The sequence below is a fragment of the Garra rufa genome, chromosome 13, assembly GCF_049309525.1.
Source record: "Garra rufa chromosome 13, GarRuf1.0, whole genome shotgun sequence".
In the NCBI taxonomy this organism is placed as follows: domain Eukaryota; kingdom Metazoa; phylum Chordata; class Actinopteri; order Cypriniformes; family Cyprinidae; genus Garra; species Garra rufa.
This window is the reverse complement of record NC_133373.1, coordinates 2,440,674-2,457,178: the sequence shown is the minus strand read 5'-3', so window position 1 is coordinate 2,457,178 and position 16,505 is coordinate 2,440,674. Positions and strand designations below refer to the sequence as shown.

Genomic DNA, 16,505 nt, shown 5'->3' with positions numbered 1-16,505 from the left:
TAAGGGCATAAGTTCAAAACGCTATCTGGTCATTCTCCGAATCTGACCTACTTGAGCTCACGAAAATACATGTGTCATTGCATCATGAGAACCTAAATGTGTTTAGAGTGACCCAAAGGCCTGCCATGAACTCTTGACACATAGCAGAACAACCACGCGACCCACACACACACCGTGTCTTTGCAACGGCCGTGTTTCTAATAACAGCACTGCGGAAATGTGCTTGTACAGACAGTTCGAGAAGACCCAACATCTGCACTGCGGCCTGCCAGTGTCCTTGCTTTTGCAAGTGTGTGAGCAAGACGACTACTTTGGTGGTTATTTCCGCCACCCACCACCGTCGTGTGTGGCTGAGGAGGCCTCAAGACCTCCAGCATTTTCTTGGAATTGTTGCTTAGTAACTTGTGACATCCTTAGGAGAAATAAGTAACTACAAGGACATCATAGCACTAATATGACAACAACAGTGACTTGGTCTGCATTTCTCTGCATCATCATACCACACACAGGTTTACATACATACTAAAGCACATACTGTACTGTTATTAGGCAGTGACCAACTGACGCAATCACACTTTTGCCAGTAATGTCACGATACATGTTTTTTACCTAAAGTGGTTTCAGGATAAAACCAAACCATCATTTCCTTGTTATTATACAGTCAGTCATGTGTAAAAAACCCAGACCTGCTGTTTTGTATGCAACCTACTTACCACCAGCAAAGATATATTAATCCTCCTATGGTGATTTTGCTGCAGGCTACCTCAACAGCCGGTAACACACATGCCGCAGCAGACATCTGTTGTGCATCCCCTGTGTGGGCCGACGGTTTCGGGTCAGGTTAGTGATGTAACGGATGTGAGCAGGAACTGTTCATTCATAGACAGCTGATGCCTTGGGGTCTTAGGACTTAAAAATAGCTCTGTTTAGATTCAGCTGACTGACTGAGGAATCTCTTCTTTATTTTTATTAGTCTGTTTCGACCTCTCCTGCTGAGTTTCACTCTCTTTTCGTCTGTTCTTGCCCTCATCTGTTACTAAGGCTTTGGATGTCCACCTGAAGATAAAAGCACAGTTGTGCATTCATTTATAATGGTTTGTGCAGTTCTGTATTTAACCCTTTTTTTTTTTAAGTTACACATAGGTGCAAAATGGACAAAAATGGTCATAAAAATATGATTAATATTTTTTTTTCCACTTTCACTGATGTCGATGTTTTAACCAGCATCTGTTCTATCCATCGATTCACATTCATAACATTCATTCATTTTCAGAATTGTAACCCTTTAAATGCTGTTTTTTTTTTTGTTTTTTTTTTGCATAATGCCAAAGGTGTTTTTTTATGAAAAAATGAAAAATAGTAGTAATTTCCATATACTAAATGCTAAGCAGAATTTTTTTGAGAAATTTTGAGGCATTTATATTTTTATGTAGTGTTATTTTTTTTATTTTTTTTTAAAATGTATATGCCGTATATTTCAATCAGAAAACTAGATTATTTTTCTTACCCCACTGGCAGATTATTTTGCTTGTTCCAAGCAAAAACGCACATAATTTTGACTTGTTTTTTCTGAAAACAAGACAGTAACTTCTACTTATCTACAAAATCCTTCTTGATTTAAGAATTTTTAGATATTTTGGCTGGAAACAAGACAAAAAAAATTAACAAGTAAGAAAAGCATTTTTTGCAGTGTTCAGTTTGAAATAAGATATTTTTGCTTACCCCACTGGCAGATTATTTTGCTTGTTCTAAGTGTTAAATAAATTAGATTTTCAATGTATATTAAAATAGAAAAATTGTGTTTTATATCGTAATAATATTTCACAATATTACATTTTTTTCCGTATTGTTGATCAAATAAACACAGCTTTGATAAGCATTAGAAATTTATTTAAAATACATTAAAAATCTTACTGATTGAGTGGCAGTGTATGCATACAATACAATTCAGTGCATGTGTCCAATCCAAGCAATTCTTATGTGAGTGAGTGTGTATAAGATCTACTCAGGTGTTTACAGATCACAGAGGCAGTCTAAAAGTTTCATCTGTGACCTTTAACCTGTGTTGAAGGTGAGGAAGTGTTGAGTGAATGGTGTGGAGGTGCTCAATGAGGGGTGTGTGAGGAGTACTGGGTCGTTAAAGCAGTCTAGCCGTACGCCACACAGCTCTAAGCTTCCCATAAGGCAGGAAATTCCTCCTATGGGCCGTTCCACACCTGCACAAACATATCGTGCCATAGCACGAGAAACTCTACTACTGACACCCAAACAGGTCAAGCAAACCACAGACTAGATTTAAGATATGTCTGCACTTTATTCTCACTCATGTAAACACACACAATGATTCTGAAGGTCCTAAAAATGTGAATGTAAGCATTTTTATACAGTAGAGTTTGAGAGACTATATGCATTCCTCTTCTTTGCAATTACCGTATAGATGCTACATATAAGTTCTATATTATTTATTGTGGTTCACACATTAATTAATTCATTCTGATGTCCAAACATGACTTTTTTTTCTTTCATTAATGATTCTGGCCTCTCTTTTCAATATATACACTGCCGATTTTTTGTGTTTTTTTAAAAAAGTTCCATTTATTTGATAAAAAATACAGAAAAAATGAATATTATAAATTATTATTGCAGTCCAAAATAATGCAAAGCTGAATTTTCACCAGCCATTACTCCAATCTTCAGTGCCACATGATCCTTCAGAAATCATTCTAATATACTGATTTATTATTTTTATTACCAATGTTGGAAACAATATTTTTTTGGAATCTGTGATACTTTTTTCAGGATTCTTTGAGAATAAAAAGTTTAAAAGAACAGCTTTTTTTTCAAAATATACATCTTTTCTAACAATATAAATCTTTACTATCACTTTTTATCAATTTAACGCATCCTTGCTGAATAAGAGTATTAATTTCTTTCAAAGAGATAAAGAAAGAAAAAATGACTGACCCCAAACTTTGAACGAGGTTACAAAAGTTTTCCATTTTAAATAAATGCTGTTATTTTTAATATTTTATTTATCAAAGAATCCTGAAAAAAATATATATATTTCTGAAGAATCATGTGACTCTGAACACTGGAGTAATGATGCTGAAAATTCAGCTTTGCATCACAGGAATAAATTATATTTTAAAGTATATTAAAATAGAAAACCACTATTTTAAATTGCATTAACATTTCAGAATATTACAGTTTTTTTCTGTATTTTTAATCAAATAAAAACAGCCTTGATGAGCAGAAAAGTCTCCTTTAAAAGCATTAAAAATTTTACTGATCCCAAACTTTTGAGTGGCAGTTAAGTACAGCAAATGAGGACTGAGGGTGTCAAGCTCCAAAATGATAAGAAAGTGCCATAAAGCTATCATAAAAATGGTCCATATGACTCATGCATTGTATTTAAAGGGACAGTTTACCCAAAAATTTAAATTCTGTCATTAATTACTCACCCTCATGTCGTTTCAAACCTGTACGGTTGTAAACGCATGTTAAAGACTGACACAGAAGAAAAGAAATTGCTCAATAAAGTCACTATTTTTGTTTCTTTGTGCACAAAAAGTATTCCCGTAGCTTCATAAAATTAAGGTTGAAGCAGTGATGTCACATGGACTATTTTAACAATGTCCTTACTACCTTTCTGGGCCTTGAATGTCAGAAAGCTTTCAGACTTCATCAGAAATATCTTAATTTGTGTTTCGAAGATAAAACAGGTTTGGAACGACATGAAGGTGAGCATTTAAATAAAAGCTGTTCTTTATAACCTTTTTTTGATCAAAGAATCCTGAAAAGAAGTATCACGGGTTCCAAAAAAAATATTAAACAACTTTATTATCAACTGTTCCCAAAATAAATCAGCATATTAGAATGATTTCTGAAGGATCCTGTGACACTAAAGACTGGAGTAATGATTCTGAAAATTCAATTAATATAGATATAAATAATGTATATGTATTTGCATGGAAAAGAGCAACCAGCACATTTTTCAAAATATCTTATTAAAAAAAAAAAAGTCATTTGATTTCTGGCCAAATTTTACCTTTAACTTCATCTTAAAAATAAAGGTGCTTCAAAAGGTTTCTTTACAGCGATGCCATAGAAGAACCATTTTTGGTTCCACAAAGAACCATTCAGTCAAAGGTTCTTTAAAGAACCATCTCTTTCTTATCTTTTTATCATCTGAAGGACCTCCTTTCACCACAAAGAACCTTTTATGAAACAGAAAGGTTCTTCAGATGTTCAAGGCTCTTTATGGAACCATTTAGACAAAAAAGGTTCTTCTATTCTTTCCTTCTGTTAGCATATGTACGATTAAAAAAACGACTTACAAAAAAGTACCTGTGCAAATTAGAAGCAACTGGCAGAGTACAGTGCCAACATTTCTTTCTATTGCTTTTTATTTAAATCTGAGCTGTCAGTCAATCCATGACATTATTGTCTTTGCATCATGTCAAATGTTAAAGTGAATTTGCTGGCTGGTAAAATGAAAAGGCTGTAACACACGGAGATCCTGCAAAATGTGTTTTCAAATTCTGAAACATAAACACTGCTTGCTATTTTCCTTCGTATAATTTGCTATCAGGCCGTGCCTCCGTCTCCGTCTCCCTTCTTTTTCTGTTATTTTTTTTCCTTGTAGGCCCTGCTGTGAGTTATTAAGGCACTTGGGTCTGTCTGGTTTTATTTCCAGAGTCTCGTTTTTCTTCAGCAACAGCAGCTGGAAACAGTGCTGCCTGACACATTGCCAGCTCTCACCGACCGGTTCCTCTGCTTCCCTCTGACAGGAGAGAAGGCCACGGCCCAATGCTTACTCAGAAACAGAGAACCTGAGGAACCAGACATGGCGAGATGGAAAGGATATAAGGATTCCAGACGTGTCTCAAGATCAGCAGACGCTACAGTATGGATCTAACTCTGGGTTTGGACCGCTATTACACGAACAAATGTTAATCGCACATGATCGGCATGCTGGCTTGGGAAACAAGCATCGCTTCATTCTTAAGTAATGTACAACGTAAGTTAAGATGTTCTTAAGAGCATGATTTGTAATTGTTTTGGAAATCCAGCTTAAGGCTTTTATTATCATTCCCTCTGATTCTGTCTGTCGGTCTGTTTCGGCGTCTGGCCTGTGGATGCAGGTCTGTGTGAGTTTATGGTGAGAGAAGTCAACAGCGCGCTGTGAGAATGAGTGGAAGGCAAACACACATGCAGTGTACTAACATCACTTCAGACGTCATCAGGACCAAACATGAGAATGTGTAAAGCCCCCGTCTCACCAAAATGGTCTAATAAAGGAAATGTGATTATACATCAGTATAAGCAATGGATCAGTATGGAATATTGGAATCAAGTATTGGAGACCTACACTGCAAAAAAAGCTTTTCTTACTTAGATTTTTTGTCTTGTTTCCAGCCATAATATCTAAAAATGGTAAAAATCAAGAAGGATTTTCTAGAGTCAAAATTAAGTGAGTTTTTGCTTAGAACAAGCTAAATAATCTGACAATGGGGTAAGCAAAATAAAATCTTATTTCAAACAGAAAACATGATTATTTTTCTTACCACACTGGCAGATTATTTTGCTTGTTTCAAGCAAAAACACACTTAATTTTGACTTTTCTGAAAACAAGACAACAATTTTTACTTGTCTAGAAAATACTTCTTATTTTAAGAATTTTTAGATATTTTGGCTGGAAACAAGACTAAAAAAATCTAAGTAAGAAAATCATTTTTTGCAGTGTGTAAACTTTGTCAAATAAATATGAGGGCTGTAAATTAACATGTTAAATGACACTACATTATATGTGACCCTGGACCACAAAACCAGCTCTTAAGTAGCACAGGTATATTTTAAATACAATGTATGGGTCAAATTGATCTACTTATATGCCAAAAATCATTAGGATATTAAGTAAGGACCATGTAAATTTCCTACTATAAATATGTGAAAACTTTTTGATTGGTAAAATGCATTGCTAAGAACTTCATTTGGACAACTTTAAAGGTGATTTTCTCAATATTTAGATTTTTTGCACCCTCAGATTCTAGATTTTTAAAAAGGTGTATTTCAGCCAAATATTGTTCTATCCTAACAAACCATACATCAATGGAAAGCTGGATCAGCTTTCAGATGATGTATAAATCTCAATTTTGAAAAATCAACACTTTTTTGTGGGTCACATATAAAAAAAACGTGAAATTAAAAAATATTTATATTTATTCATTTAGCAGACGCTTTATCCAAAGCATACATTTATTCTCTATGAACCTACACTCTTAAAAATAAAGGTGCTTCACGATGCCAGAAGAACCTTTTTCTCTAAATGGTTCTATAAAGAACCTTTCTGTTTCACAAATGATTCTTTGTGGCAAATAAGGTTCTTCAGATTATAAAAAGGTAAGCAAGAAATGGTTCTTTAAAGAACCTTTGACTGAATGGTTGTTTGTGGAACCAAAAATGGTTCTTCTATGGCATCTCTGTGAAGAACCTTTTGAAGCACCTTTATTTTTAAGAGTGTATGTGTAGAGATTTTATCAACTTTCCGAAATGTTCAAAAGCAAAGGTGTTGGAATGCCTGGACACAGGGGAATTCTGGGGCTGGAGCCAGTGAATAGGCCCTCAGTGTGGATCCTGAGCAATCTGGAGCAAGAGGACCCCCTGCATCACTATACGATCACATAGTCAACTCAGCACCCAGCAACCAAAAGTCAACCCTCAGTAAATCCTACATATGTACACACTTTCAATCCTCGGCTAAGAAAATCAACACATAAACCATGTCTCACTTTCTTGAATACAATAGCTGTGTTTCCATCGCCCTGTTATTCTGTGCATTTTGAACTACACTCATAAAAATAAAGGTGCTTCATGATGCCATAAAATAACTTTTAGTGTCTCAATGGTTCCATAACATCTGAAGAACCTTTCTGTTTCACAAAAGGTTCTTTGTGGCAAAAGAAGGTTCTTCAGATTATAAAAAGGTAAGAGATGGTTCTTTAAAGACCTTTGACTGAAGAGTTCTTTGTGGAACCAAAATGGTTCTCCTATGGCATCGCTCTGAAGAACCTTTTAAAGCATTTTTATTTTTAAGAGTGTATCGTATCAGAAACGAGGGATGGAAATGCTACATTTCAAATAAAAATCTCTTAACTCGCAAAAAAATTATTTTGCAAATAATGGGAGATGGAAACGCATTTGCCGAATAAAATCCTCATATGGGACGGCAAAACCTGACTAACCAGCAAACCGATCTCGATCCACAGCATCTGAAATGTTGTTATGGTCAACAAAGTATTTCTGTATAATTGCCTTTAGAAACTGTCTTACACAACTAAGTTTTAAACAGCAGGCATCCACCTTTGAAATCAGCGACCGCATTTATTTTCATCTAGTTTCGTCTGGTTGCTCTGAGGCGCAAGTAATTTATTATATATGAAAGCTATTACATTCAGTGGCTTCTCCTACTTTATTGGTGATATATAATGCCAGTTTATCAGGAAGTGATCATTTTGTTCTCTTGACTAGTTGCATGGAGACAGACATTACTTGCAAATGCAATATTCCAATTTTGCGCAAAAGTTAAATTCGCAACTTCGGATGGAAATCAGTGTCAAATCTGATACTACAGAAATCTGATACTAAACTAAAGCTGTTTTTCCATTACCCTTTAAATTGTGCAAATTGAAATTGCGAATTGAAAATATGCCTAATGGAAATGCGTCAATTGCGCAAAAAATTTCACATATTTCAAAAAAGTTTTTACGCTCACATGAAGTGGTTTTCCAGGCAATTGGAAAAAAAGGAATATTATTTCGCAAAACAGCAATGGAAATGGGTTTTTTTTTTTCGCATTTACAAGTCACATTCGATTAAATATAGCAAAAAAATTAAATATAATAAATATAGGCAAAATCTGTTGCCATGACTTATCGTGAGAGGAAAAAAAAAAACGTTTAGTCGCATAACATTGGTTAATGGAAACGCCATCATTTCGCAATACTTTTTATAAAATATCCCCAAAGTTTTGTGCAAATTGAGACTCATCAGCTGATATATTTCTCATTTGCAACTCATACGCGCATGATTTTTTAAAACAAATCTCAAATCTGCTGAACAAACTATCAGGAACAGGACAAACTGTGTCCAGCCCTAAAGCTTAACGTCATTTTGAACTATTTCCAGAGCATAAATCTGAGGCTTTTAGCACCATTACACATACATGCACAGAAGAAAACAGACACTTTGATTGAACCATGGGAGATCCTAAATAGAAACAGACCTGCTTTTCACAAGCTCACGCAGATTTTACGTAACTGTCACCTAAATGCCATATAGGTTAAATCTTGCTCAAGAGAGAGAAAAAAACCCATCGTGAGGCCCTCAGACAAAAAACACACTGGTTTTATGAGTTGCTTTTAAATCCTAGGATCATATTAGTACTACTTGCAATGCTAGATTATCCAAAATCACATATTCACTGCAAAAAATGCTTTTCTTATTAAGATTGTTTGTATTGTTTCCAGCCAAAATATCGAACAATTCTTAAATCAAGAAGGATTTTCTAAACGAGTAATAATTATTGTCTTGTTTTAAAAAAAAAAAAAAACAAGCCAAAATAAAGTGCATTTTTGCTCGAAACAAACAAAATAATCTGCCAATGGGGTAAGAAAAATAATCTTGTTTTCTGTTTGAAATAAGATTTTTTTTTTTTTTGCTTACCCCATTGCTTACCCCATTAGCTTGTTCTATACAAAACTCACTAAATTTTGACTTGTTTTTTCTGAAAACAACAACAAAAAAATTCCTTCTCTGATCTTGAATTTGTAGATATTTTGTCTGGAAACAAGACAAAAAATCTAAGTAAGAAAAACATTTTTGCAGTGGTCATGTTCACTACATACTGCAAAAGGCTTATATTACTTAGTATTTTTGTCTTGTTTCTAGTCAAAAAAAAAATCTGAATTTTTTTATATTAAGATGCATTTACTAGGCAAGAAAAATTACATAATGTATTAGATTTTGTTTCCGTGGGGAAAAGCTAAATTAAGTGCAGTTTGCTTAAAATAAATTAAATTATCTGCCAGTGGGGAAAGTAAAATACTCTTGTTTTGAGAATATTTGCAACATAACATAACATAACATAAAATACTGGCAGATAATTTTCCTTTTTTTCCAGGGAGAAAAAAATAAATAAATTAAGTGCATTTTGCTTAAAACAAGATTAAATATTTGTTATTTTGCTTAGTAAATGCATCTTCATTTAAGAATTTATTTTTAGATATTTTGACTAGAAACAAGACAAAATAAATTCCTTTTTTTTTTTTTTTTTTTTTGCAGTGAATCACTCACTGCAAAAAATGCTTTTATTACTTAGATTTTTTGTCTTGTTTCCAGACAAAATATCAAGAAGTTTTTTCAATACAATTAAAAATGGTCTTGTTTTCAGAAAAACAAGTCAAAATTAAGCGCGTTTTTGCTTGAAACAAGCTAAATGATCTGCCAATGGTGTAAGAAAACTAATCTTGTTTTCTGTCTGAAATACGTTTTTTTTTTTTGTCGTGTTTCTAGTTAAAAAAAAATATTATATTAAGATGCATTTACTAGATAAGCAATATTACATAAGATATTAAGTCTTGTTCCAGCGGGGGGATAAATTAAATGAAGTGTATTTTGCTTAAAACAAAACAAAATATCTTATGTCATTTTGCTTATCTAGTAAATGCATCTTAATTAAATAAATTCTTTTAGATATTTTGACTAGAAACAAGACAAAAACACTAAGTAAGCTAAGCATTTTTTGAAGTGCATTACTTTCTCTCTGGATCATCACTAGAAAGAGGCAGTACATTGTAGAGCACAATGATGACACTGTAGGAGGTACTCAGGGGGTTTGATTATTGCATACCAATGACTAGACTGTGGCGTGGGTTTAGTGAAGGTAAAAGTGCACTGTTTAGTATGAGTCATGCCCAGACAGACAGTGCAGCTCTCTGGGGCTCCTTCACTGACAGACAATACGACTCTGCGTCCAAATGGGTGTCTGCCAGACACATCAGCCAGATATATCCAGATTCCAAACAGGCCATGTAATCCACCTCTTTATATAATCTTTTCCTTTGTCCCCGGATTTTGCAAGAAAAGCAACATATAAATGACAGACTTGCTTACATGACAGTGTACAGTCCCAAATTCATGCATTTGAATCAATTTCTGTCTGCGTTTTACACGAACACACAAAAAGGTTTTATATAATAAGGCAACTTAATTCTGAAAGACAACTGGTTTTACACATATAAAGGTCTTTTTTATTATATAATAAATAAAAAATAAAAATAAAAGCAAGATTACTAAAAATGAAAATATAAACTGAAATTAAAAAGTACTTCAACATTAAAATTAAAACTGAAATAAAAATAAACTTATATTGTAAAATTTAGAAAAACAAATAAATAAAAAAAATATATCAAATAAAAATATAAATAAAAAAATAAAATTGAAATAAAATAATGAAACCTAAATATTAATCAAAAATAAATAACAAAAACAAAGCAGTTATTAAATTAAAATTATTACAAAAAATATAAACTAAAACTGAAATAAATATAAAAAGCTTATATAGTAATATTTAGAAAAATAAATACATGAAAAAAATGTAGAAAATAAAAATATAAATAAAAAAATAAAAACTAAAACTGAAATAAGAATAAATGAAACGTAATACTAAAAAAATTAACATGACAAAAACAAAGCAAAGTTACTAAAAATGTAACTAAAATTTAAATACCAAAAAATATTATAAAAACTACTTCAGAATAACTAGAACTGAATTAAAACTAAAACTGAAATAAATATAAAATAAACGTATGTAGTAATATTTAGAAAAATAAATGAATGAATAAAAATAAAATATAAAATAAAAATCTAATTCAAAATATCAATACAAACTATATCAGTATGTAAATAAGGCTAAAATAACACAGTAAACATGTATTAATGTAAATATACTGGTAGGAGAATTGTATGAATCTCAGAACAAAATTAATAAAACTAACTAAAATGAAAAAGTATTAGACATAAAAAAAAATATTAGATGAAAAACTAAAATAACTGGAAATAAAAACTGAAACTGAAATAAAAATAAATGAAACCTAAATAGTAAAAAAAATTAAATCACAAAAACAAAGCAAAGTTACTAAATTAAAAATATAATAAAAACTAATTTAAAACAAACTAGAACTGAACTAAAATCATAACTGAAATATAAAATCAACGTATATAGTAATATTTAGAAAAATAAATAAATAAATATATAAAATAAAAATCTAATTCAAAATATCAATATAAACTATACGAGTATATAAATTAAGACTAAAATAACATTAAAATGTATTAATGTAAATCGAATGGTAGGAGAATTGTATGCAAAGTGGAAAAAGTATTAGATATAAAAAATATTGAAAAACTGTAAAATTACTAACTGGAAATAAAAACTAAAACTGAAATAAAAATAAATGAAACCTAGTAATAAAAAAAATTAAATGACAAAAAAAGCAAAGTTACTAAATTAAAATGATTACAAAAAATATAATAACTACTTCAAAACAAACTAGAACTAAACTTAAACTGAAATAAATATAAAATAAACGTATAGTAATATTAAAAAAATATTACAAAAAAATACAAAAAAATAAACTAAATTAAAAACTTTTGGAAAATATAAAATAAAAATCCAATTTAAAAACATTTTAACAAATGTTTACGAGAAAGAATCAGTCCTGTTGAGTTCTGTCAGTGGAATGTACACATAATTGATCAGCTTTGTTTGACTTTGAGGGAGAACGCACTTGTGAGCAAACACAGCTGACCTCTAAAACCCCGGGTCAAATGCGTTCAAGATGTCTCTCTACTTCCTCGTCTCAGTGAATGTGATGAAACTTCATCACTCATCAGCTGGAAACTTTGTCTCCCTTGAGACACTATATATTTAGAAACTTCCCGTTCCAGGAAAATAAATAAAAAAATAAATCACAAAGAGCAGTTTGAGTCATAGTTATTCAAGTTATTCACTATTGCATAATAACTTCACCCTTACATAACTTATTTCTAATGCTATTATCTAATATCAGAATTATTGCTTCTTATTAAAACCACATTATTGCTATATTATAAACTACTCTGTTTTCTATTCAAATAACCATGGATTTTGTGCATACATCTATTTTGGAGGCAAAAATGCAGCCTCCAAAACTAAATTAAGACATGAAACCTATAATTGACACACGCATGGGGGAGTTAATTCTGCAACTAGTATTTTTTTCTGTAATTATTGACCATTATTCAATTACAGAGCCATATGATGACATCTCGCTTCATTCTTTAGTCATTTGTTACATAAGACCAATGAACACAAGTTTACAGACAGTGGAACAAGAATATTTCATATAATCAACGTAAAACACACGTTAAAGGTCACTTCAAAAATGTCACATTTACCAGTGTTCTGTTCATCTTTACAAGCAACGTTTCAATGCAAATCCGTTCAATTAAGAATCCTGCATGAAATTTATCCACACAGATTTCGCAATGCTTAGTTTGAAAGTGCATTGCAAAAAAAGCATATCTTGCTTGGTATTTTTGTCTTGTTTCTAGTCAAAATATCTAAAAATTCTTAAATTAAGATGCATTTATAAGCACTGCAAAAAATGCCTTTCTTACTTAGATTTTTGTCTTGTTTCCAGCCAAAATATCTAAAAATTCTTAAAATTAGTTTCTTGTTTTCAGAAAAACAATTCAAAATTAAGTGAGTTTTTGCTTAGAACAAGCTAAATAATATGCCAATCTGCCAAAACAAATCTCATTTCAAACAGAAAACAAGAACATTTTTCTTACCCCATTGACAGATTATTTTGCTTGTGTATTTTTGCAGTGTTTACTTACAGAAAGCAGCTTGGTTTGAAAGTGCACTGCAAAAAAAGGCTTTTCTTACTTAATATTTTGTAAAATTCTAAAATCAAGGATTTTCTAGACAAGTAAAAAAAATGTCTTGTTTTCAGTAAAAACAAGTCAATATTAATAGCTTTTTTTTTTTTTTTTTTTTTGCTTGAAACAAGCTAAACAATCTGCCAATAGGGTTGAAATAATCATTTCAATTATGAAAATAATCTTGTTTTCAGTTTGAAATAAGATTATTTTGCTTACCCCATTGGCAGATTATTTAGCTTGTTCTAAGTATTTTTGTCTTCTTTCTAGTCAAAATATCTAAAAATTCAGTCTTGTTTCCAGAGAGAAAAAAATAATTAAGCACAGTTTGCTTAAAAGAAGTCAAATTATCTGCCAGCGGGGAAAGTAAAAGACCCTTGTTTAAAGAATATTTGACCCCACTGGCAGATATTTTTACTTGTTTCATGGGGGGAAATAAATAAATAAAGTGCATTTTGCTTAAAACAAGATTGAATATCTTATGTAACTTATCTTAATTTAAGATTTTTTTTTTTATATTTTGACTAGAAACAAAACAAAGATACTAATTCTTGAATCAGGATGCATTAACTGGACAAGTAAAATTACTTAAGATATATGTCTTGTTTTCATAAAAAAAATTCAAATGTTGTTAGTTTTTGATTAAAACAAGCAAACATATCAATGGGGTAAGAAAAATAATCTTAAATCAAAGGCTAAAAGATTATTTGCTTGCCCCATTGGCAGATATCTTTGCTTTAAGCAAAAACTAACAAAATTTGGGTAATTTTTTTCAGAAAGCAAGACATAATATCTCAAGTCTGTTTACTTGTATGTAAATGCATCCTGATTTAAGAATTTTCAGATATACTAGAAAACAAGACAAAAACACTAAGGATGAAAATAATATTTTGCCGTGTACAAAGTGACAAAACAGACTAAGACATTTTTTAGCTGCGAAAATGTGCTAATGTAGGTGCAACTCAAGTGTTTTGATATGAGGAGCTTAATTGTGTTCATTCAAGTCTTTCAACTTTCCTGTTTTGCCTTTAGAAATCTTCAAAGTATGTTGATGGTGAGTTAATCAGACATTGCAAGGAAGATCTGAGAGGCGATATTAGCACTGGAATGAGGGTGTTTAAAACAAAACCATCACAAAGACTATGAAAAGCCATTTTCCAGCATACTTGGACAATGACTCAAGGGCCGGACTCTGGGTGTTTGCTATTTTGCAGAACACGTTCTATGCGATACCGTTTCTTAAACCCGATGATCAGTCAAGGCTGAGTGACCACACTGCATTAAGACTTTCACCCAGTTACACCCTTAAGCCACACAATCAAGCCTGTCTTCTCTTTCCACAGGACTATCGCATCTCGTCTGATTCAGCAGCAGCGAGGTGGAGCTCTAATCGGAGCGGTTGAATGTGCAGCATCAGCTAATAAAGTGTGAACCAGCATCTGTATCAGATTTGGGTCAGCAGCGTAGACTAAACAGGTGTCGGCTTTTCTCGCTCTTATGATTTCCAGTCTGAGAATATTTCGGAAGGTGTCCAGTGTTCCTGTGAAAGAGGTTGTTTAATGCTGACACACAGTTAAAGCATGATGTCATTGTGTAACACCATTAATGGACTGAAGTTCTGCCAAGCTGATATATATATATATATGGGGGCAGCCGTGGCCTAATGGTTAGTGAGTTGGACTTGTAATCCAAAGGTTGCAGGTTCGATTCTCAGGTCCGGCAGGGATTGTAGGTGGGGGGAGTGAATGTACAGCACTCTCTCCACCCTCAATACCACGGCTGAGGTGAGTCCCTTGAGCAAGGCACCGATCCCCCAACTGCTCCCCGGGCGCCGCAGCAATGGCTGCCCACTGCTCTGGGTGTGTGTTCACGGTGTGTGTGTGTTCACTACTGTGTGTGTGCACTTGGATGGGTTAAATGCAGAGCACAAATTCCTAGTATGGGTCACCATACTTGGCCTCACCTCACTTCCTTTCCTTTCCTTTCCTTTCCTTTCCTTTATATATATGGTTTTTAAAGACATTTCTTATGCTCATCAAGGCTGCTTTTTTTTAATCAAAAATACAGAAAAAAACTGTAAAATTGTGAAATATTCTTTCAATTAAAAAAAACTGTTTTATATGTGAATATATTTTAAAATGTAATTTATTCCTGTGATACAAAGCTAATTTTTAAGCATTATTACTCCAGTCTTCAGTGTCACATGATCCCTCAGAAATCATTCTAATATGCTGATTTATTATCAATGTTGAAAACAGATGTGCTGCTTAGTATTTTGGAACCTGTGATGCTTTTTTAGAATTCTTCGATCAATAAAATGTTAAAAAGAACAGCATTTGTTTAAAAGTTTGCAGTCAGGAAATTTTAAATGATTAAATTCTTAGAAATTAATAAAAGATTTATATTTTGAATAAATACTATTCCTCAAAGAATCCTGAAAAAAAAGCATCACAGGTTCCAAAAAAATATTGGCAGCACTGTTTCCAACATTGATAATAAAAATAATAAATCAGCATATTAGAATGATTTCTGAAGCATTATGTGACAATAAAGACTGGAGTAACAGCTGATGAAAATTCAGCTTTGCATCACAGGAATAAATTTTTAATTTTTAATTTTAAAGCATATTAAAAAAAAAACATTAGATTATATTATAATAACATTTTGCAATGTTACTGTTTTTTTTCTGTATTTTTGATCAAATAAATGCAGCCTTGATGAGCATAAGAGACTTCTTTAAAAAACACAAAAAATTAAAAATGTGTGTATCTGTGTACTGTAGATGTCATATGCAATTTATCATATGTATTTTCTCACCATGGCTATATAAAATAATTTACTCTGCACGGTGCATGTTAATGATCTTGTGTACTGCATGTGTTTGAAGCTTTACAAGGCCTAATTGCTAGTACTGCCATTACTGAAAATGAACATGAAACACTTTATGAACAATGACATTAAGGGTTGTTTACACAGCCGCTATCTCATTAACTGTGTCCTCTTCAAATATATCTTTATGACATACACACACTTCCTAATAAAAAGGAAAAACCTCAATAACAGAGTGTAGCTATTTGATATGAGCACACACGTCCCTAAAGCCCAAAAGAGAGCTTATCTTATAATGACAGTTGACTCTGAATTGAGAGCATCATTTCTTCTCTTCCTGTTTTATTAAAATTGAAGAATGAACTTGTTTTGTGTAACATTTTATATGTTATTCCACATATATTATTTGTTAATTAGGTCATTGCTTATTTAGAGTTTAAAATAAAATATAATAAATATCAGGCCTTTAAATTAGATTTCAGATTTTTAAAATATAAATTCTAAATGTAATATAATTAACACAAATGTATTATTATTTATCACTGTCAAAGACGTTAAGATGTCCACATCAAAATAAATTTACAAAAAAGATTGCCCATAGAAAGCACATTAAATATAAGTAAAGTTTAAGTTTTTGGAGAATAAAATGTCAAAATTGTGTTGAAATAATGTTGCATTGTCATTCAGCGTCA

The 16,505-nt window shown here is 32.0% G+C and overlaps 1 long non-coding RNA gene across 1 annotated transcript in view; it reads left to right on the top strand.

Annotated features, from left to right (window-relative positions):
- The window catches only part of LOC141283800 (uncharacterized), a 33,892-nt gene extending 17,848 nt beyond the window's left edge, over window positions 1-16,044 (top strand). Inside the window, exons 2-3 of the long non-coding RNA XR_012338218.1 lie at window positions 4,791-5,020; window positions 14,328-16,044. This is a non-coding gene — a long non-coding RNA (uncharacterized lncRNA). The remainder of the gene's footprint in view (window positions 1-4,790; window positions 5,021-14,327) is intronic.
- The last annotated feature ends 461 nt before the right edge of the window (window positions 16,045-16,505 follow it).